The sequence below is a fragment of the Acipenser ruthenus genome, chromosome 32 (genome assembly GCF_902713425.1).
Source record: "Acipenser ruthenus chromosome 32, fAciRut3.2 maternal haplotype, whole genome shotgun sequence".
Classification (NCBI taxonomy): domain Eukaryota; kingdom Metazoa; phylum Chordata; class Actinopteri; order Acipenseriformes; family Acipenseridae; genus Acipenser; species Acipenser ruthenus.
In genome coordinates this window covers 5,355,342-5,375,308 of record NC_081220.1, presented here as the reverse complement: position 1 = coordinate 5,375,308, position 19,967 = coordinate 5,355,342, and the positions used below count along the sequence as shown (strand labels likewise).

The 19,967-nt window shown below is 38.6% G+C and overlaps 13 non-coding genes across 13 annotated transcripts; all 13 read left to right on the top strand.

Annotated features, from left to right (window-relative positions):
- Nucleotides 1-2,499: 2,499 nt before the first annotated feature.
- trnav-uac (transfer RNA valine (anticodon UAC)) lies at nucleotides 2,500-2,572 on the top strand. Its single transcript has one exon. It is a non-coding gene; the product is annotated as a tRNA-Val (tRNA).
- Nucleotides 2,573-3,080: 508 nt separating this feature from the next.
- trnaw-cca (transfer RNA tryptophan (anticodon CCA)) lies at nucleotides 3,081-3,152 on the top strand. The gene has a single exon. It is a non-coding gene; the product is annotated as a tRNA-Trp (tRNA).
- A 1,717-nt stretch (nucleotides 3,153-4,869) lies between these two features.
- Nucleotides 4,870-4,942, top strand: trnav-uac (transfer RNA valine (anticodon UAC)). Its single transcript has one exon. It is a non-coding gene; the product is annotated as a tRNA-Val (tRNA).
- Nucleotides 4,943-7,239: 2,297 nt separating this feature from the next.
- trnav-uac (transfer RNA valine (anticodon UAC)) lies at nucleotides 7,240-7,312 on the top strand. The gene has a single exon. It is a non-coding gene; the product is annotated as a tRNA-Val (tRNA).
- Nucleotides 7,313-7,820: 508 nt separating this feature from the next.
- trnaw-cca (transfer RNA tryptophan (anticodon CCA)) lies at nucleotides 7,821-7,892 on the top strand. The gene has a single exon. It is a non-coding gene; the product is annotated as a tRNA-Trp (tRNA).
- Nucleotides 7,893-9,611: 1,719 nt separating this feature from the next.
- Nucleotides 9,612-9,684, top strand: trnav-uac (transfer RNA valine (anticodon UAC)). The gene has a single exon. It is a non-coding gene; the product is annotated as a tRNA-Val (tRNA).
- Nucleotides 9,685-10,192: 508 nt separating this feature from the next.
- On the top strand, nucleotides 10,193-10,264 carry trnaw-cca (transfer RNA tryptophan (anticodon CCA)). The gene has a single exon. It is a non-coding gene; the product is annotated as a tRNA-Trp (tRNA).
- Nucleotides 10,265-11,983: 1,719 nt separating this feature from the next.
- Nucleotides 11,984-12,056, top strand: trnav-uac (transfer RNA valine (anticodon UAC)). Its single transcript has one exon. It is a non-coding gene; the product is annotated as a tRNA-Val (tRNA).
- Nucleotides 12,057-12,564: 508 nt separating this feature from the next.
- trnaw-cca (transfer RNA tryptophan (anticodon CCA)) lies at nucleotides 12,565-12,636 on the top strand. The gene has a single exon. It is a non-coding gene; the product is annotated as a tRNA-Trp (tRNA).
- A 1,719-nt stretch (nucleotides 12,637-14,355) lies between these two features.
- trnav-uac (transfer RNA valine (anticodon UAC)) lies at nucleotides 14,356-14,428 on the top strand. The gene has a single exon. It is a non-coding gene; the product is annotated as a tRNA-Val (tRNA).
- A 508-nt stretch (nucleotides 14,429-14,936) lies between these two features.
- Nucleotides 14,937-15,008, top strand: trnaw-cca (transfer RNA tryptophan (anticodon CCA)). Its single transcript has one exon. It is a non-coding gene; the product is annotated as a tRNA-Trp (tRNA).
- Nucleotides 15,009-16,724: 1,716 nt separating this feature from the next.
- On the top strand, nucleotides 16,725-16,797 carry trnav-uac (transfer RNA valine (anticodon UAC)). The gene has a single exon. It is a non-coding gene; the product is annotated as a tRNA-Val (tRNA).
- Nucleotides 16,798-17,306: 509 nt separating this feature from the next.
- On the top strand, nucleotides 17,307-17,378 carry trnaw-cca (transfer RNA tryptophan (anticodon CCA)). The gene has a single exon. It is a non-coding gene; the product is annotated as a tRNA-Trp (tRNA).
- Nucleotides 17,379-19,967: the final 2,589 nt, after the last annotated feature.

Below are 19,967 nucleotides of genomic sequence, written 5' to 3'. Positions count from 1 at the left end.
GTAATAACACAAAGTCTTGCCTTCAGTTAATATTTTAGAAAATCTATTTTGCTAACAGAAGACAATGTCTCTCTGGGGTTGGCCTGTCATTAGATTGCCGATGTAAGATCCCTGGTCCCATCGTAGAAGCAGGATAGTTTATTCACAAATAAATACATACATGTTTGTTTATGTTTCTTTTGTTGGTAAATTAACCCAATACATTATTGCATTCTGCCACGTAATTAGACGATCAAAGCCCATTTGTGCCAGTGCGCATTCAAAGGAGACGCGCTGAGAGAATCCTAGTTAAATACTAGTTTTACTGATTTAAACTAGTTGTTTAATGTTTTCTTTACTTTTAAAGCTGAGAATCAAACACACTTGCGACAACTTCATAGCCCTGCTGGCTACGAACACGTATCGAGTCGGCTGTTTCCTATAACCCTGGTGATACCGAGTGTTTTCCAAGTATCAGCATCGGCATTACCATGCGTTTGGCATGCTTGCTGTGCTCTCTAGCATTGCATAACAAGCATGTAGTATGCCGGGACTTCGTGGCGCAACGGTAGCGCGTCTGACTCCAGATCAAAAGGTTGCGTGTTCAAATCACGTCGAGTTCAAAGCCTTCTTTGTTTCTATTCCGCACTATTTTGTTTTTTAACGTGTTTGGATTTGAATGTTTCCGTGCATTTATTTAAACAATTTAGCCTACACAACATATTGATTGTATAGCGATCAAACAGAGATTTATTGTATTGTGATTCTTTTTTATGTTTCATTTGATACTGCACAATAAATTAAAGTGACTCCCAAATTAATGTTGGCCAGTCTTCAATTACATAGTTGTTGGATTTGAATGTTTCCGTTCATTTATTTAAACAATTTAGCCTACACAACATATCGATTGTATAGCGATCAAACAGAGATTTATTGTATTGTGATTCTTTTTTATGTTTCATTTGATACTGCACAATAAATTAAAGTGACTCCCAAATTAATGTTGGCCAGTCTTCAATGACATAGTTGGGTAATAAAGTCATATTAACACTTCCTTGCATGTTATATTGAAAACAGCTCTACAAATACTCGTTTTGAAGAAACTTAAAGTACAGCAAGTAATGATTGATGCCTTAAAGCTTAACAGACCTTTAAAAATTAACAAAGAAAACATAAAAAAGGGGCACATAGTCGGCAGGATGTGAACATGAGCGGGGAAACTGCAACATCTTTTAAGTCCATCATCTTAACTTCTTGGCCAAAACTACTTTGTGTAAAGTACCAAGTTCTATAAACATATCACAGACCAAGAACAAATACACACAGTTTGTTTTTAATAAAACATTGACGAAACCACAATCCCTGGTTTAGGAGGCTAGTGCCTTATCCTTTAGGTGACTGCGGCACTTTCATATGGATAGTAGTCAGCGTGACAAAATACGACCAGAGGGAAAAAAGCAGTGGTTTCCCTGTCATTCCATTGCCATATTACATTGTGCATGTTCAGAATATGCGGGAATCCTGAAAACAGCATTGTAATATGTGAACAAATCAATAACCGAATTTAATTAACGCATGGATTAAACACTATTGAGTGTTACGGTTGTTAATTAACTTGCAAAGCAAACGTTTTAGAGCTCAATTTTTAAGAGAGTTCAAGAGCTGACATATGCAGGAGCTGGCAATATTGACGTATTCCCAAGGGCTTTATCTTTTGGTCTTTCTGGGAACAATTTAAAAAGAAAAGAAAGCAATGTCATTTGTAAAGAAACAAATTTGATAGAAAACCTAACGTTTTCGAGGTCAGTTGTCGATTTAAATGTGTCCAGTAATGTGCACATTTCCCTGATTGCGAATATAATACGAAGTCTTGCCTTCAGTTAATATTTTAGAAAAACTACTTTGCAAACAGAAGAAAAACAAGCTAGCAGAGGATGGTTTCGATCCATCGACCTCTGGGTTATGGGCCCAGCACGCTTCCGCTGCGCCACTCTGCTGCTGTTGCAGCATAAGTGAATTACCAAGCAGCAGAAAAAAAAACTGAACTCATCGTTTTAACCAGCCACACGGCAGTGGCCGGGCCAAACCATGGAAACGTCGTAAATCAGAGATGATCCGTTTTCTTTTCTCCCAAATACGTTATGCAAAGTATGCAACTTTTCTGCCCACTTTGATCACAGGCAGTTTTATTCCCCAGTTTCGGCGGCCAATTCCAATATTCTGTCTCTCGAAAGCATCTTAAATCGTGGAAAGCGCTCTTTGTTTAAAATTACACAGAAGACTTCTTTTGTTCGACCAGGCTTACAATTAGATATTTTCTTGTTTTCAAATAGATTTTTTGAAGCGCATATGGGGCGCTATAGAAAATATATATGATTAATTGATTGAATGTTGGCCTGCGTTCGGTCTGGCGGGGTTAATTCTTAAAAAGACAACGCCGAAGGGTCTGATAAATGATTGCAATTATTTGAGATGCTGCATGTAGACAATAATGTAGGAGCACCACCACAGTTCCGACAAGGTTCCATAGTGTAGTGGTTATCACGTCTTCTTTACACGCAGAAGGCCCTGGGTTCGATCCCCGGTGGAACCACTGCAGTTTGTTTTTAAATTATATCAATCCCTGGTCAAGACAAAGTCTCTCTGGGGTTGGCCTGTCATTAGATTGCCGATGTAAGATCCCTGGTCCCATCGTAGAAGCAGGATAGTTTATTCACAAATAAATACATACACGTTTGTTTATGTTTCTTTTGTTGGTAAATTAACCCAATACATTATTGCATTCTGCCACGTAATTAGACGATCAAAGCCCATTTGTGCCAGTGCGCATTCAAAGGAGACGCACTGAGAGAATCCTAGTTAAATACTAGTTTTACTGATTTAAACTAGTTGTTTAATGTTTTCTTTACTTTTAAAGCTGAGAATCAAACACACTTGCGACAACTTCATAGCCCTGCTGGCTACGAACACGTATCGAGTCGGCTGTTTCCTATAACCCTGGTGATACCGAGTGTTTTCCAAGTATCAGCATCTGCATTACCATGCGTTTGGCATGCTTGCTGTGCACTCTAGCATTGCATAACAAGCATGTAGTATGCCGGGACTTCGTGGCGCAACGGTAGCGCGTCTGACTCCAGATCAGAAGGTTGCGTGTTCAAATCAAGTCGAGGTCAAAGCCTTCTTTGTTTCTATTCCGCACTCTTTTGTTTTTTAACGTGTTTGGAATTGAATGTTTCCGTGCATTTATTTAAACAATTTAGCCTACACAACATATCGATTGTATAGCGATCAAACAGAGATTTATTGTATTGTGATTCTTTTTTATGTTTCATTTGATACTGCACAATAAATTAAAGTGACTCCCAAATTAATGTTGGCCAGTCTTCAATGACATAGTTAGGTAATAAAGTCATATTAACACTTCCTTGCATGTTATATTGAAAACAGCTCTACAAATACTCGTTTTGAAGAAACTTAAAGTACAGCAAGTAATGATTGATGCCTTAAAGCTTAACAGACCTTTACAAATTAACAAAGAAAACATAAAAAAGGGGCACATAGTCGGCAGGATGTGAACATGAGCGGGGAAACTCCAACATCTTTTAAGTCCATCACCTTAACTACTTGGCCAAAACTACTTTGTGTAAAGTACCAAGTTCTATAAACATATCACAGACCAAGAACAAATACACACAGTTTGTTTTTAATAAAACATTGATGAAACCACAATCCCTGGTTTAGGAGGCTAGTGCCTTATCCTTTAGGTAACTGCGGCACTTTCATATGGATAGTAGTCAGCGTGACAAAATACGACCAGAGGGAAAAAAGCAGTGGTTTCCCTGTCATTCCATTGCCATATTACATTGTGCATGTTCAGAATATGCGGGAATCCTGAAAACAGCATTGTAATATGTGAACAAATCAATAACCGAATTTAATTAACGCATGGATTAAACACTATTGAGTGTTACGGTTGTTAATTAACTTGCAAAGCAAACGTTTTAGAGCTCAATTTTTAAGAGAGTTCAAGAGCTGACATATGCAGGAGCTGGCAATATTGACATATTCCCAAGGGCTTTATCTTTTGGTCTTTCTGGGAACAATTTAAAAAGAAAAGAAAGCAATGTCATTTGTAAAGAAACGAATTTGATAGAAAACCTAACGTTTTCGAGGTCAGTTGTCGATTTAAATGTGTCCAGTAATGTGCATATTTCCCTGATTGCGAATATAATACGAAGTCTTGCATTCAGTTAATATTTTAGAAAAACTGCTTTGCAAACAGAAGAAAAACAAGCTAGCAGAGGATGGTTTCGATCCATCGACCTCTGGGTTATGGGCCCAGCACGCTTCCGCTGCGCCACTCTGCTGCTGTTGCAGCACAAGTGAATTACCAAGCAGCAGAAAAAAAAACTGAACTCATCGTTTTAACCAGCCACACGGCAGTGGCCGGGCCAAACCATGGCAACGTCATAAATCAGAGATGATCCGTTTTCTTTTCTCCCAAATACGTTATGCAAAGTATGCAACTTTTCTGCCCACTTTGATCACAGGCAGTTTTATTCCCCAGTTTCGGCGGCCAATTCCAATATTCTGTCTCTCGAAAGCATCTTAAATCGTGGAAAGCGCTCTTTGTTTAAAATTACACAGAAGACTTATTTTTTTCGACCAGGCTTACAATTAGATATTTTCTTGTTTTCAAATAGATTTTTTGAAGCGCATATGGGGCGCTATAGAAAATATATATGATTAATTGATTGAATGTTGGCCTGCGTTCGGTCTGGCAGGGTTAATTCTTAAAAAGACAACGCCGAAGGGTCTGATAAATGATTGCTATTATTTGAGATGCTGCATGTAGACAATAATGTAGGAGCACCACCACAGTTCCGACAAGGTTCCATAGTGTAGTGGTTATCACGTCTGCTTTACACGCAGAAGGCCCTGGGTTTGATCCCCAGTGGAACCACTGCAGTTTGTTTTTAAATTATATCAATCCCTGGTCAAGACAAAGTCTCTCTGGGGTTGGCCTGTCATTAGATTGCCGATGTAAGATCCCTGGTCCCATTGTAGAAGCAGGATAGTTTATTCACAAATAAATACATACACGTTTGTTTATGTTTCTTTTGTTGGTAAATTAACCCAATACATTATTGCATTCTGCCACGTAATTAGACGATCAAAGCCCATTTGTGCCAGTGCGCATTCAAAGGAGACGCGCTGAGAGAATCCTAGTTAAATACTAGTTTTACTGATTTAAACTAGTTGTTTAATGTTTTCTTTACTTTTAAAGCTGAGAATCAAACACACTTGCGACAACTTCATAGCCCTGCTGGCTACGAACACGTATCGAGTCGACTGTTTCCTATAACCCTGGTGATACCGAGTGGTTTCCAAGTATCAGCATCGGCATTACCATGCGTTTGGCATGCTTGCTGTGCACTCTAGCATTGCATAACAAGCATGTAGTATGCCGAGACTTCGTGGAGCAACGGTAGCGCGTCTGACTCCAGATCAGATGGTTGCGTGTTCAAATCACGTCGAGTTCAAAGCCTTCTTTGTTTCTATTCCGCACTATTTTGTTTTTTAACGTGTTTGGATTTGAATGTTTCCGTGCATTTATTTAAACAATTTAGCCTACAAAACATATCGATTGTATAGCGATCAATCAGAGATTTATTGTATTGTGATTCTTTTTTATGTTTCATTTGATACTGCACAATAAATTAAAGTGACTCCCAAATTAATGTTGGCCAGTCTTCAATGACATAGCTGGGTAATAAAGTCATATTAACACTTCCTTGCATGTTATATTAAAAACAGCTCTACAAATACTATGTATGAAGAAACTTAAAGTACAGCAAGTAATGATTGATGCCTTAAAGCTTAACAGACCTTTACAAATTAACAAAGAAAACATAAAAAAGGGGCACATAGTCGGCAGGATGTGAACATGAGCGGGGAAATTCCAACATCTTTTAAGTCCATCACCTTAACTACATGGCCAAAACTACTTTGTGTAAAGTACCAAGTTCTATAAACATATCACAGACCAAGAACAAATACACACAGTTTGTTTTTAATAAAACATTGACGAAACCACAATCCCTTGTTTAGGAGGCTAGTGCCTTATCCTTTAGGTGACTGCGGCACTTTCATATGGATAGTAGTCAGCGTGACAAAATACGACCAGAGGGAAAAAAGCAGTGGTTTCCCTGTCATTCCATTGCCATATTACATTGTGCATGTTCAGAATATGCGGGAATCCTGAAAACAGCATTGTAATATGTGAACAAATCAATAACCGAATTTAATTAACGCATGGATTAAACGCTATTGAGTGTTACGGTTGTTAATTAACTTGCAAAGCAAACGTTTTAGAGCTCAATTTTTAAGAGAGTTCAGGAGCTGACAAATGCTGGAGCTGGCAATATTGACGTATTCCCAAGGGCTTTATCTTTTGGTCTTTCTGGGAACAATTTAAAAAGAAAAGAAAGCAATGTCATTTGTAAAGAAACGAATCTGATAGAAAACCTAACGTTTTCGAGGTCAGTTGTCGATTTAAATGTGTCCAGTAATGTGCACATTTCCCTGATTGCGAATATAATACGAAGTCTTGCCTTCAGTTAATATTTTAGAAAAACTGCTTTGCAAACAGAAGAAAAACAATTTGGCAGAGGATGGTTTCGATCCATCGACCTCTGGGTTATGGGCCCAGCACGCTTCCGCTGCGCCACTCTGCTGCTGTTACAGCATAACTCAATTACCAAGCAGCAGAAAAAAAAACTGAACTCATCGTTTTAACCAGCCACACGGCAGTGGCCGGGCCAAACCATGGAAACGTCGTAAATCAGAGATGATCCGTTTTCTTTTCTCCCAAATACGTTATGCAAAGTATGCAACTTTTCTGCCCACTTTGATCACAGGCAGTTTTATTCCCCAGTTTCGGCGGCCAATTCCAATATTCTGTCTCTCGAAAGCATCTTAAATCGTGGAAAGCGCTCTTTGTTTAAAATTACACAGAAGACTTATTTTTTTCGACCAGGCTTACAATTAGATATTTTCTTGTTTTCAAATAGATTTTTTGAAGCGCATATGGGGCGCTATAGAAAATATATATGATTAATTGATTGAATGTTGGCCTGCGTTCGGTCTGGCAGGGTTAATTCTTAAAAAGACAACGCCGAAGGGTCTGATAAATGATTGCAATTATTTGAGATGCTGCATGTAGACAATAATGTAGGAGCACCACCACAGTTCCGACAAGGATCCATAGTGTAGTGGTTATCACGTCTGCTTTACATGCAGAAGTCCCTGGGTTCGATCCCCAGTGGAACCACTGCAGTTTGTTTTTAAATTATATCAATCCCTGGTCAAGACAAAGTCTCTCTGGGGTTGGCCTGTCATTAGATTGCCGATGTAAGATCCCTGGTCCCATCGTAGAAGCAGGATAGTTTATTCACAAATAAATACATACACGTTTGTTTATGTTTCTTTTGTTGGTAAATTAACCCAATACATTATTGCATTCTGCCACGTAATTAGACGATCAAAGCCCATTTGTGCCAGTGCGCATTCAAAGGAGACGCGCTGAGAGAATCCTAGTTAAATACTAGTTTTACTGATTTAAACTAGTTGTTTAATGTTTTCTTTACTTTTAAAGCTGAGAATCAAACACACTTGCGACAACTTCATAGCCCTGCTGGCTACGAACACGTATCGAGTCGGCTGTTTCCTATAACCCTGGTGATACCGAGTGTTTTCCAAGTATCAGCATCGGCATTACCATGCGTTTGGCATGCTTGCTGTGCACTCTAGCATTGCATAACAAGCATGTAGTATGCCGGGACTTCGTGGCGCAACGGTAGCGCGTCTGACTCCAGATCAGAAGGTTGCGTGTTCAAATCACGTCGCGGTCAAAGCCTTCTTTGTTTCTATTCCGCACTATTTTGTTTTTTAACGTGTTTGGATTTGAATGTTTCCGTGCATTTATTTCAACAATTTAGCCTACACAACATATCGATTGTATAGCGATCAAACAGAGATTTATTGTATTGTGATTCTTTTTTATGTTTCATTTGATACTGCACAATAAATTAAAGTGACTCCCAAATTAATGTTGGCCAGTCTTCAATGACATAGTTGGGTAATAAAGTCATATTAACACTTCCTTGCATGTTATATTAAAAACAGCTCTACAAATACTCGTTTTGAAGAAACTTAAAGTACAGCAAGTAATGATTGATGCCTTAAAGCTTAACAGACCTTTACAAATTAACAAAGAAAACATAAAAAAGGGGCACATAGTCGGCAGGATGTGAACATGAGCGGGGAAACTCCAACATCTTTTAAGTCCATCACCTTAACTACTTGGCCAAAACTACTTTGTGTAAAGTACCAAGTTCTATAAACATATCACAGACCAAGAACAAATACACACAGTTTGTTTTTAATAAAACATTGACGAAACCACAATCCCTTGTTTAGGAAGCTAGTGCCTTATCCTTTAGGTGACTGCGGCACTTTCATATGGATAGTAGTCAGCGTGACAAAATACGACCAGAGGGAAAAAAGCAGTGGTTTCCCTGTCATTCCATTGCCATATTACATTGTGCATGTTCAGAATATGCGGGAATCCTGAAAACAGCATTGTAATATGTGAACAAATCAATAACTGAATTTAATTAATGCATGGATTAAACGCTATTGAATGTTACGGTTGTTAATTAACTTGCAAAGCAAACGTTTTAGAGCTCAATTTTTAAGAGAGTTCAAGAGCTGACATATGCAGGAGCTGGCAATATTGACGTATTCCCAAGGGCTTTATCTTTTGGTCTTTCTGGGAACAATTTAAAAAGAAAAGAAAGCAATGTCATTTGTAAAGAAACGAATTTGATAGAAAACCTAACGTTTTCGAGGTCAGTTGTCGATTTAAATGTGTCCAGTAATGTTCACATTTCCCTGATTGCGAATATAATACGAAGTCTTGCCTTCAGTTAATATTTTAGAAAAACTGCTTTGCAAACAAAAGAAAAACAAGCTAGCAGAGGATGGTTTCGATCCATCGACCTCTGGGTTATGGGCCCAGCACGCTTCCGCTGCGCCACTCTGCTGCTGTTGCCGCATGACTGAATTACCAAGCAGCAGAAAAAAAAAAACTGAACTCATCGTTTTAACCAGCCACACGGCAGTGGCCGGGCCAAACCATGGAAACGTCGTAAATCAGAGATGATCCGTTTTCTTTTCTCCCAAATACGTTATGCAAAGTATGCAACTTTTCTGCCCAATTTGATCACAGGCAGTTTTATTCCCCAGTTTCGACGGCCAATTCCAATATTCTGTCTCTCGAAAGCATCTTAAATCGTGGAAAGCGCTCTTTGTTTAAAATTACACAGAAGACTTCTTTTGTTCGACAAGGCTTACAATTAGATATTTTCTTGTTTTCAAATAGATTTTTTGAAGCGCATATGGGGCGCTATAGAAAATATATATGATTCATTGATTGAATGTTGGCCTGCGTTCGGTCTGGCAGGGTTAATTCTTAAAAAGACAACGCCGAAGTGTCTGATAAATGATTGCAATTATTTGAGATGCTGCATGTAGACAATAATGTAGGAGCACCACCACAGTTCCGACAAGGTTCCATAGTGTAGTGGTTATCACGTCTGCTTTACATGCAGAAGGCCCTGGGTTTGATCCCCAGTGGAACCACTGCAGTTTGTTTTTAAATTATATCAATCCCTGGTCAAGACAAAGTCTCTCTGGGGTTGGCCTGTCATTAGATTGCCGATGTAAGATCCCTGGTCCCATCGTAGAAGCAGGATAGTTTATTCACAAATAAATACATACACGTTTGTTTATGTTTCTTTTGTTGGTAAATTAACCCAATACATTATTGCATTCTGCCACGTAATTAGACGATCAAAGCCCATTTGTGCCAGTGCGCATTCAAAGGAGACGCGCTGAGAGAATCCTAGTTAAATACTAGTTTTACTGATTTAAACTAGTTGTTTAATGTTTTCTTTACTTTTAAAGCTGAGAATCAAACACACTTGCGACAACTTCATAGCCCTGCTGGCTACGAACACGTATCGAGTCGGCTGTTTCCTATAACCCTGGTGATACCGAGTGTTTTCCAAGTATCAGCATCGGCATTACCATGCGTTTGGCATGCTTGCTGTGCACTCTAGCATTGCATAACAAGCATGTAGTATGCCGGGACTTCGTGGCGCAACGGTAGCGCGTCTGACTCCAGATCAGAAGGTTGCGTGTTCAAATCACGTCGCGGTCAAAGCCTTCTTTGTTTCTATTCCGCACTATTTTGTTTTTTAACGTGTTTGGATTTGAATGTTTCCGTGCATTTATTTCAACAATTTAGCCTACACAACATATCGATTGTATAGCGATCAAACAGAGATTTATTGTATTGTGATTCTTTTTTATGTTTCATTTGATACTGCACAATAAATTAAAGTGACTCCCAAATTAATGTTGGCCAGTCTTCAATGACATAGTTGGGTAATAAAGTCATATTAACACTTCCTTGCATGTTATATTGAAAACAGCTCTACAAATACTCGTTTTGAAGAAACTTAAAGTACAGCAAGTAATGATTGATGCCTTAAAGCTTAACAGACCTTTACAAATTAACAAAGAAAACATAAAAAAGGGGCACATAGTCGGCAGGATGTGAACATGAGCGGGGAAACTCCAACATCTTTTAAGTCCATCACCTTAACTACTTGGCCAAAACTACTTTGTGTAAAGTACCAAGTTCTATAAACATATCACAGACCAAGAACAAATACACACAGTTTGTTTTTAATAAAACATTGACGAAACCACAATCCCTTGTTTAGGAGGCTAGTGCCTTATCCTTTAGGTGACTGCGGCACTTTCATATGGATAGTAGTCAGCGTGACAAAATACGACCAGAGGGAAAAAAGCAGTGGTTTCCCTGTCATTCCATTGCCATATTACATTGTGCATGTTCAGAATATGCGGGAATCCTGAAAACAGCATTGTAATATGTGAACAAATCAATAACTGAATTTAATTAATGCATGGATTAAACGCTATTGAGTGTTACGGTTGTTAATTAACTTGCAAAGCAAACGTTTTAGAGCTCAATTTTTAAGAGAGTTCAAGAGCTGACATATGCAGGAGCTGGCAATATTGACGTATTCCCAAGGGCTTTATCTTTTGGTCTTTCTGGGAACAATTTAAAAAGAAAAGAAAGCAATGTCATTTGTAAAGAAACGAATTTGATAGAAAACCTAACGTTTTCGAGGTCAGTTGTCGATTTAAATGTGTCCAGTAATGTTCACATTTCCCTGATTGCGAATATAATACGAAGTCTTGCCTTCAGTTAATATTTTAGAAAAACTGCTTTGCAAACAGAAGAAAAACAAGCTAGCAGAGGATGGTTTCGATCCATCGACCTCTGGGTTATGGGCCCAGCACGCTTCCGCTGCGCCACTCTGCTGCTGTTGCCGCATGACTGAATTACCAAGCAGCAGAAAAAAAAAAACTGAACTCATCGTTTTAACCAGCCACACGGCAGTGGCCGGGCCAAACCATGGAAACGTCGTAAATCAGAGATGATCCGTTTTCTTTTCTCCCAAATACGTTATGCAAAGTATGCAACTTTTCTGCCCAATTTGATCACAGGCAGTTTTATTCCGCAGTTTCGACGGCCAATTCCAATATTCTGTCTCTCGAAAGCATCTTAAATCGTGGAAAGCGCTCTTTGTTTAAAATTACACAGAAGACTTCTTTTGTTCGACAAGGCTTACAATTAGATATTTTCTTGTTTTCAAATAGATTTTTTGAAGCGCATATGGGGCGCTATAGAAAATATATATGATTCATTGATTGAATGTTGGCCTGCGTTCGGTCTGGCAGGGTTAATTCTTAAAAAGACAACGCCGAAGTGTCTGATAAATGATTGCAATTATTTGAGATGCTGCATGTAGACAATAATGTAGGAGCACCACCACAGTTCCGACAAGGTTCCATAGTGTAGTGGTTATCACGTCTGCTTTACATGCAGAAGGCCCTGGGTTTGATCCCCAGTGGAACCACTGCAGTTTGTTTTTAAATTATATCAATCCCTGGTCAAGACAAAGTCTCTCTGGGGTTGGCCTGTCATTAGATTGCCGATGTAAGATCCCTGGTCCCATCGTAGAAGCAGGATAGTTTATTCACAAATAAATACATACACGTTTGTTTATGTTTCTTTTGTTGGTAAATTAACCCAATACATTATTGCATTCTGCCACGTAATTAGACGATCAAAGCCCATTTGTGCCAGTGCGCATTCAAAGGAGACGCGCTGAGAGAATCCTAGTTAAATACTAGTTTTACTGATTTAAACTAGTTGTTTAATGTTTTCTTTACTTTTAAAGCTGAGAATCAAACACACTTGCGACAACTTCATAGCCCTGCTGGCTACGAACACGTATCGAGTCGGCTGTTTCCTATAACCCTGGTGATACCGAGTGTTTTCCAAGTATCAGCATCGGCATTACCATGCGTTTGGCATGCTTGCTGTGCACTCTAGCATTGCATAACAAGCATGTAGTATGCCGGGACTTCGTGGCGCAACGGTAGCGCGTCTGACTCCAGATCAGAAGGTTGCGTGTTCAAATCACGTCGCGGTCAAAGCCTTCTTTGTTTCTATTCCGCACTATTTTGTTTTTTAACGTGTTTGGATTTGAATGTTTCCGTGCATTTATTTCAACAATTTAGCCTACACAACATATCGATTGTATAGCGATCAAACAGAGATTTATTGTATTGTGATTCTTTTTTATGTTTCATTTGATACTGCACAATAAATTAAAGTGACTCCCAAATTAATGTTGGCCAGTCTTCAATGACATAGTTGGGTAATAAAGTCATATTAACACTTCCTTGCATGTTATATTGAAAACAGCTCTACAAATACTCGTTTTGAAGAAACTTAAAGTACAGCAAGTAATGATTGATGCCTTAAAGCTTAACAGACCTTTACAAATTAACAAAGAAAACATAAAAAAGGGGCACATAGTCGGCAGGATGTGAACATGAGCGGGGAAACTCCAACATCTTTTAAGTCCATCACCTTAACTACTTGGCCAAAACTACTTTGTGTAAAGTACCAAGTTCTATAAACATATCACAGACCAAGAACAAATACACACAGTTTGTTTTTAATAAAACATTGACGAAACCACAATCCCTTGTTTAGGAGGCTAGTGCCTTATCCTTTAGGTGACTGCGGCACTTTCATATGGATAGTAGTCAGCGTGACAAAATACGACCAGAGGGAAAAAAGCAGTGGTTTCCCTGTCATTCCATTGCCATATTACATTGTGCATGTTCAGAATATGCGGGAATCCTGAAAACAGCATTGTAATATGTGAACAAATCAATAACTGAATTTAATTAATGCATGGATTAAACGCTATTGAGTGTTACGGTTGTTAATTAACTTGCAAAGCAAACGTTTTAGAGCTCAATTTTTAAGAGAGTTCAAGAGCTGACATATGCAGGAGCTGGCAATATTGACGTATTCCCAAGGGCTTTATCTTTTGGTCTTTCTGGGAACAATTTAAAAAGAAAAGAAAGCAATGTCATTTGTAAAGAAACGAATTTGATAGAAAACCTAACGTTTTCGAGGTCAGTTGTCGATTTAAATGTGTCCAGTAATGTTCACATTTCCCTGATTGCGAATATAATACGAAGTCTTGCCTTCAGTTAATATTTTAGAAAAACTGCTTTGCAAACAGAAGAAAAACAAGCTAGCAGAGGATGGTTTCGATCCATCGACCTCTGGGTTATGGGCCCAGCACGCTTCCGCTGCGCCACTCTGCTGCTGTTGCCGCATGACTGAATTACCAAGCAGCAGAAAAAAAAAAACTGAACTCATCGTTTTAACCAGCCACACGGCAGTGGCCGGGCCAAACCATGGAAACGTCGTAAATCAGAGATGATCCGTTTTCTTTTCTCCCAAATACGTTATGCAAAGTATGCAACTTTTCTGCCCAATTTGATCACAGGCAGTTTTATTCCCCAGTTTCGACGGCCAATTCCAATATTCTGTCTCTCGAAAGCATCTTAAATCGTGGAAAGCGCTCTTTGTTTAAAATTACACAGAAGACTTCTTTTGTTCGACAAGGCTTACAATTAGATATTTTCTTGTTTTCAAATAGATTTTTTGAAGCGCATATGGGGCGCTATAGAAAATATATATGATTCATTGATTGAATGTTGGCCTGCGTTCGGTCTGGCAGGGTTAATTCTTAAAAAGACAACGCCGAAGTGTCTGATAAATGATTGCAATTATTTGAGATGCTGCATGTAGACAATAATGTAGGAGCACCACCACAGTTCCGACAAGGTTCCATAGTGTAGTGGTTATCACGTCTGCTTTACATGCAGAAGGCCCTGGGTTTGATCCCCAGTGGAACCACTGCAGTTTGTTTTTAAATTATATCAATCCCTGGTCAAGACAAAGTCTCTCTGGGGTTGGCCTGTCATTAGATTGCCGATGTAAGATCCCTGGTCCCATCGTAGAAGCAGGATAGTTTATTCACAAATAAATACATACACGTTTGTTTATGTTTCTTTTGTTGGTAAATTAACCCAATACATTATTGCATTCTGCCACGTAATTAGACGATCAAAGCCCATTTGTGCCAGTGCGCATTCAAAGGAGACGCGCTGAGAGAATCCTAGTTAAATACTAGTTTTACTGATTTAAACTAGTTGTTTAATGTTTTCTTTACTTTTAAAGCTGAGAATCAAACACACTTGCGACAACTTCATAGCCCTGCTGGCTACGAACACGTATCGAGTCGGCTGTTTCCTATAACCCTGGTGATACCGAGTGTTTTCCAAGTATCAGCATCGGCATTACCATGCGTTTGGCATGCTTGCTGTGCACTCTAGCATTGCATAACAAGCATGTAGTATGCCGGGACTTCGTGGCGCAACGGTAGCGCGTCTGACTCCAGATCAGAAAGTTGCGTGTTCAAATCACGTCGAGGTCAAAGCCTTCTTTGTTTCTATTCCGCACTATTTCGTTTTTTAACGTGTTTGGATTTGAATGTTTCCGTGCATTTATTTCAACAATTTAGCCTACACAACATATCGATTGTATAGCGATCAAACAGAGATTTATTGTATTGTGATTCTTTTTTATGTTTCATTTGATACTGCACAATAAATTAAAGTGACTCCCAAATTAATGTTGGCCAGTCTTCAATGACATAGTTGGGTAATAAAGTCATATTAACACTTCCTTGCATGTTATATTGAAAACAGCTCTACAAATACTAGTTTTGAAGAAACTTAAAGTACAGCAAGTAATGATTGATGCCTTAAAGCTTAACAGACCTTTAAAAATTAACAAAGAAAACATAAAAAAGGGGCACATAGTCGGCAGGATGTGAACATGAGCGGGGAAACTCTAACATCTTTTAAGTCCATCACCTTAACTACTTGGCCAAAACTACTTTGTGTAAAGTACCAAGTTCTATAAACATATCACAGACCAAGAACAAATACACACAGTTTGTTTTTAATAAAACATTGACCAAACCACAATCCCTGGTTTAGGAGGCTAGTGCCTTATCCTTTAGGTGACTGCGGCACTTTCATATGGATAGAAGTCAGCGTGACAAAATACGACCAGAGGGAAAAAAGCAGTGGTTTCCCTGTCATTCCATTGCCATATTACATTGTGCATGTTCAGAATATGCGGGAATCCTGAAAACAGCATTGTAATATGTGAACAAATCAATAACTGAATTTAATTAATGCATGTATTAAACGCTATTGAGTGTTACGGTTGTTAATTAACTTGCAAAGCAAACGTTTTAGAGTTCAATTTTTAAGAGAGTTCAAGAGCTGACATATGCAGGAGCTGGCAATATTGACGTATTCCCAAGGGCTTTATCTTTTGGTCTTTCTGGGAACAATTTAAAAAGAAAAGAAAGCAATGTCATTTGTAAAGAAACGAATTTGATAGAAAACCTAACATTTTCGATGTCAGTTGTCGATTTAAATGTGTCCAGTAATGTGCACATTTCCCTGATTGCGAATATAATACGAAGTCTTGCCTTCAGTTAATATTTTAGAAAAACTGCTTTGCAAACAGAAGAAAAACAATCTAGCAGAGGATGGTTTCGATCCATCGACCTCTGGGTTATGGGCCCAGCACGCTTCCGCTGCGCCACTCTGCTGCTGTTGCCGCATAACTGAATTACCAAGCAGCAGAATAAAAAACTGAACTCATCGTTTTAACCAGCCACACGGCAGTGGCTGGGCCAAACCATGGAAACGTCGTAAATCAGAGATGATCCGTTTTCTTTTCTCCCAAATACGTTATGCAAAGTATGCAACTTTTCTGCCCACTTTGATCACAGGCAGTTTTATTCCCCAGTTTCGGCGGCCAATTCCAATATTCTGTCTCTCGAAAGCATCTTAAATCGTGGAAAGCGCTCTTTGTTTAAAATTACAAGAAGACTTCTTTTGTTCGACCAGGCTTACAATTAGATATTTTCTTGTTTTCAAATAGATTTTTTGAAGCGCATATGGGGCGCTATAGAAAATATATATGATTCATTGATTGAATGTTGGCCTGCGTTCGGTCTGGCAGGGTTAATTCTTAAAAAGACAATGCCGAAGGGTCTGATAAATGATTGCAATTATTTGAGATGCTGCATGTAGACAATAATGTAGGAGCACCACCACAGTTCCGACAAGGTTCCATAGTGTAGTGGTTATCACGTCTGCTTTACACGCAGAAGGCCCTGGGTTCGATCCCCAGTGGAACCACTGCAGTTTGTTTTTAAATTATATCAATCCCTGGTCAAATACAAAGTCTCTGTGGGGTTGGCCTGTCATTAGATTGCCGATGTTAGATCCCTGGTCCCATCGTAGAAGCAGGATAGTTTATTCACAAATAAATACATACACGTTTGTTTATGTTTCTTTTGTTGGTAAATTAACCCAATACATTATTGCATTCTGCCACGTAATTAGACGATCAAAGCCCATTTGTGCCAGTGCGCATTCAAAGGAGACGCGCTGAGAGAATCCTAGTTAAATACTAGTTTTACTGATTTAAACTAGTTGTTTAATGTTTTCTTTACTTTTAAAGCTGAGAATCAAACACACTTGCGACAACTTCATAGCCCTGCTGGCTACGAACACGTATCGAGTCGGCTGTTTCCTATAACCCTGGTGATACCGAGTGTTTTCCAAGTATCAGCATCGGCATTACCATGCGTTTGGCATGCTTGCTGTGCACTCTAGCATTGCATAACAAGCATGTAGTATGCCGGGACTTCGTGGCGCAACGGTAGCGCGTCTGACTCCAGATCAGAAGGTTGCGTGTTCAAATCACGTCGAGGTCAAAGCCTTCTTTGTTTCTATTCCGCACTATTTCGTTTTTTAATGTGTTTGGATTTGAATGTTTCCGTGCATTAATTTAAACAATTTAGCCTACACAACATATCGATTGTATAGCGATCAAACAGAGATTTATTGTATTGTGATTCTTTTTTATGTTTCATTTGATACTGCACAATAAATTAAAGTGACTCCCAAATTAATGTTGGCCAGTCTTCAATGACATAGTTGGGTAATAAAGTCATATTAACACTTCCTTGCATGTTATATTGAAAACAGCTCTACAAATACTAGTTTTGAAGAAACTTAAAGTACAGCAAGTAATGATTGATGCCTTAAAGCTTAACAGACCTTTAAAAATTAACAAAGAAAACATAAAAAAGGGGCACATAGTCGGCAGGATGTGAACATGAGCAGGGAAACTCTAACATCTTTTAAGTCCATCACCTTAACTACTTGGCCAAAACTACTTTGTGTAAAGTACCAAGATCTATAAACATATCACAGACCAAGAACAAATACACACAGTTTGTTTTTAATAAAACATTGACGAAACCACAATCCCTGGTTTAGGCGGCTAGTGCCTTATCCTTTAGGTGACTGCGGCACTTTCATATGGATAGTAGTCAGCGTGACAAAATACGACCAGAGGGAAAAAAGCAGTGGTTTCCCTGTCATTCCATTGCCATATTACATTGTGCATGTTCAGAATATGCGGGAATCCTGAAAACAGCATTGTAATATGTGAACAAATCAATAACAGAATTTAATTAATGCATGGATTAAACGCTATTGAGTGTTACGGTTGTTAATTAACTTGCAAAGCAAACGTTTTAGAGCTCAATTTTTAAGAGAGTTCAAGAGCTGATGTTGCACGAGGCAGGAATACAAAGGAATAAGTACCCTGTTTAGCTGCCATATATTAGTTTTAAAGAAAAGAATGTTTCAACACTGTCTTTGTAGTTTATATTTATCTATTAACCCCATTATTATATCGTAATTTGGTAACTAAAGAAATGGACATACCTGTGTTTTATCTTCTTGACGTGCTGCGAGCCAACAGCTGAGTCGGCTACGGGATTGTAAAGTAAATGTGCACGTTTTTTTAGAATCCTTTTTGTTCATTTTTATATTTGAGTTGTAGCATACACAATCACATTGTAGGATTTATTTGATTTATTTGATTTATATTTTCACGATGGATTGTTTTGTTATTGAGAATTTAATATTTGTTTGTTTATTTTTTTCACATTGCTGTTGTAGCTGTGATGCTGAAGGTGCAGTGACGTTGTCAACCTGCGACTAATAATTTCAATGTGTTGTAGTTTAGCGTAGGGCCATTAACCTCTTTAAGTGGTGGTTTATTGGGTTAAGGACCACGTACTATAAAAGGCAAGCGTATCCGGAGATCGGGAGCGCAGCTTAGTTTTGCTTGGGATAGCTGAAGCAGGGACGTTTGGTAGACGCAGAGTTGGACGTTTTACCTTGATCGGAGATATTTTGTTGCGAAGCTGACGGTGTTTGCTGGGGTTGGTTTCGCTTTCAGCTGCTATTCTTTCTCTTCAATTGGTTTCGGGTATAGTGGCAGGAAGTTTTTCTTGTTTTGTTAGTAGGCTGTGCTATAAACGCATTGTGGTATTATCGGAGCCTGCCTGAAACTTGTGAAACAGTGACTGGTGGGGAAGAAAGAGAAAAGGAAATACTGTACTGTAGTGATATAGCTGCTGTTTGTTTTATTTTATTATTGCTGCTGGATTGTGGTTGGAGTCCTCTGGCGTTCTGTGGGTGTGGAATATGTTACTTTAAAGTGAACCACTAAATGTTTTAGTTTGGTACTGTACTATAGCAATATAGCTATTTGTTTATTATTGCTGCTGGATTGTGGTTGGAGTTCTTTGGTGTTTTTGTAGGTGTGTCATAAGTTATTCTAGAGCAAATAACCCAGTATTTTATTCTGTTTTAATTATTGTATATTAGTTACCGTGAAGAAGGCAAGGTTTTTATGTTTTGGGGTTTTGCTGCTGTCTCTCTTTTTGTTTTTATATTTATTTAGAATTCCCGACCTACCTGCTTGGTGATTGGGGTGCTGCTACTGACCATCGTGTGCTTCTCCTCCGCCCTTCCTTCCCTCCTTTTGAAGAGGCTGTTGGTGCTGGCAACATTGTGGGGGAATATTTTTTTCTTTCCTTTTCTGTTTTTTTGATACTTTACACCCTAGCTAATTAGTGGGTGCCTATTGTGTTGCTACTTTTACACCCTAGCCATCCAGTGGGTGTTTGCTTTTTTTTGTTGAATTTAATTTTTTATGTAATATTTATTTAAATATTTAATAAATATTGTTTTAATTGAGTTAAGCCTTGTCTGTCTCTCTGTGGTGTTGCTACTGGTCCATATCCCAACTATCACTAACGAACTTGTGTTTTTATTGTGGGTTATTGATTTTGTAATTATAGGTTTACACTTATTTTTAGTTAGTCCTGGCGCTTACCACCAGGTGGCGTAGTCGGCGACTATATATTTTGGGGGTTCTGAGTGTCCTAAGTAAGTAGTGTAAAACCCGTGACACGTGTACTTATTCTTTTTCTGTTTATATG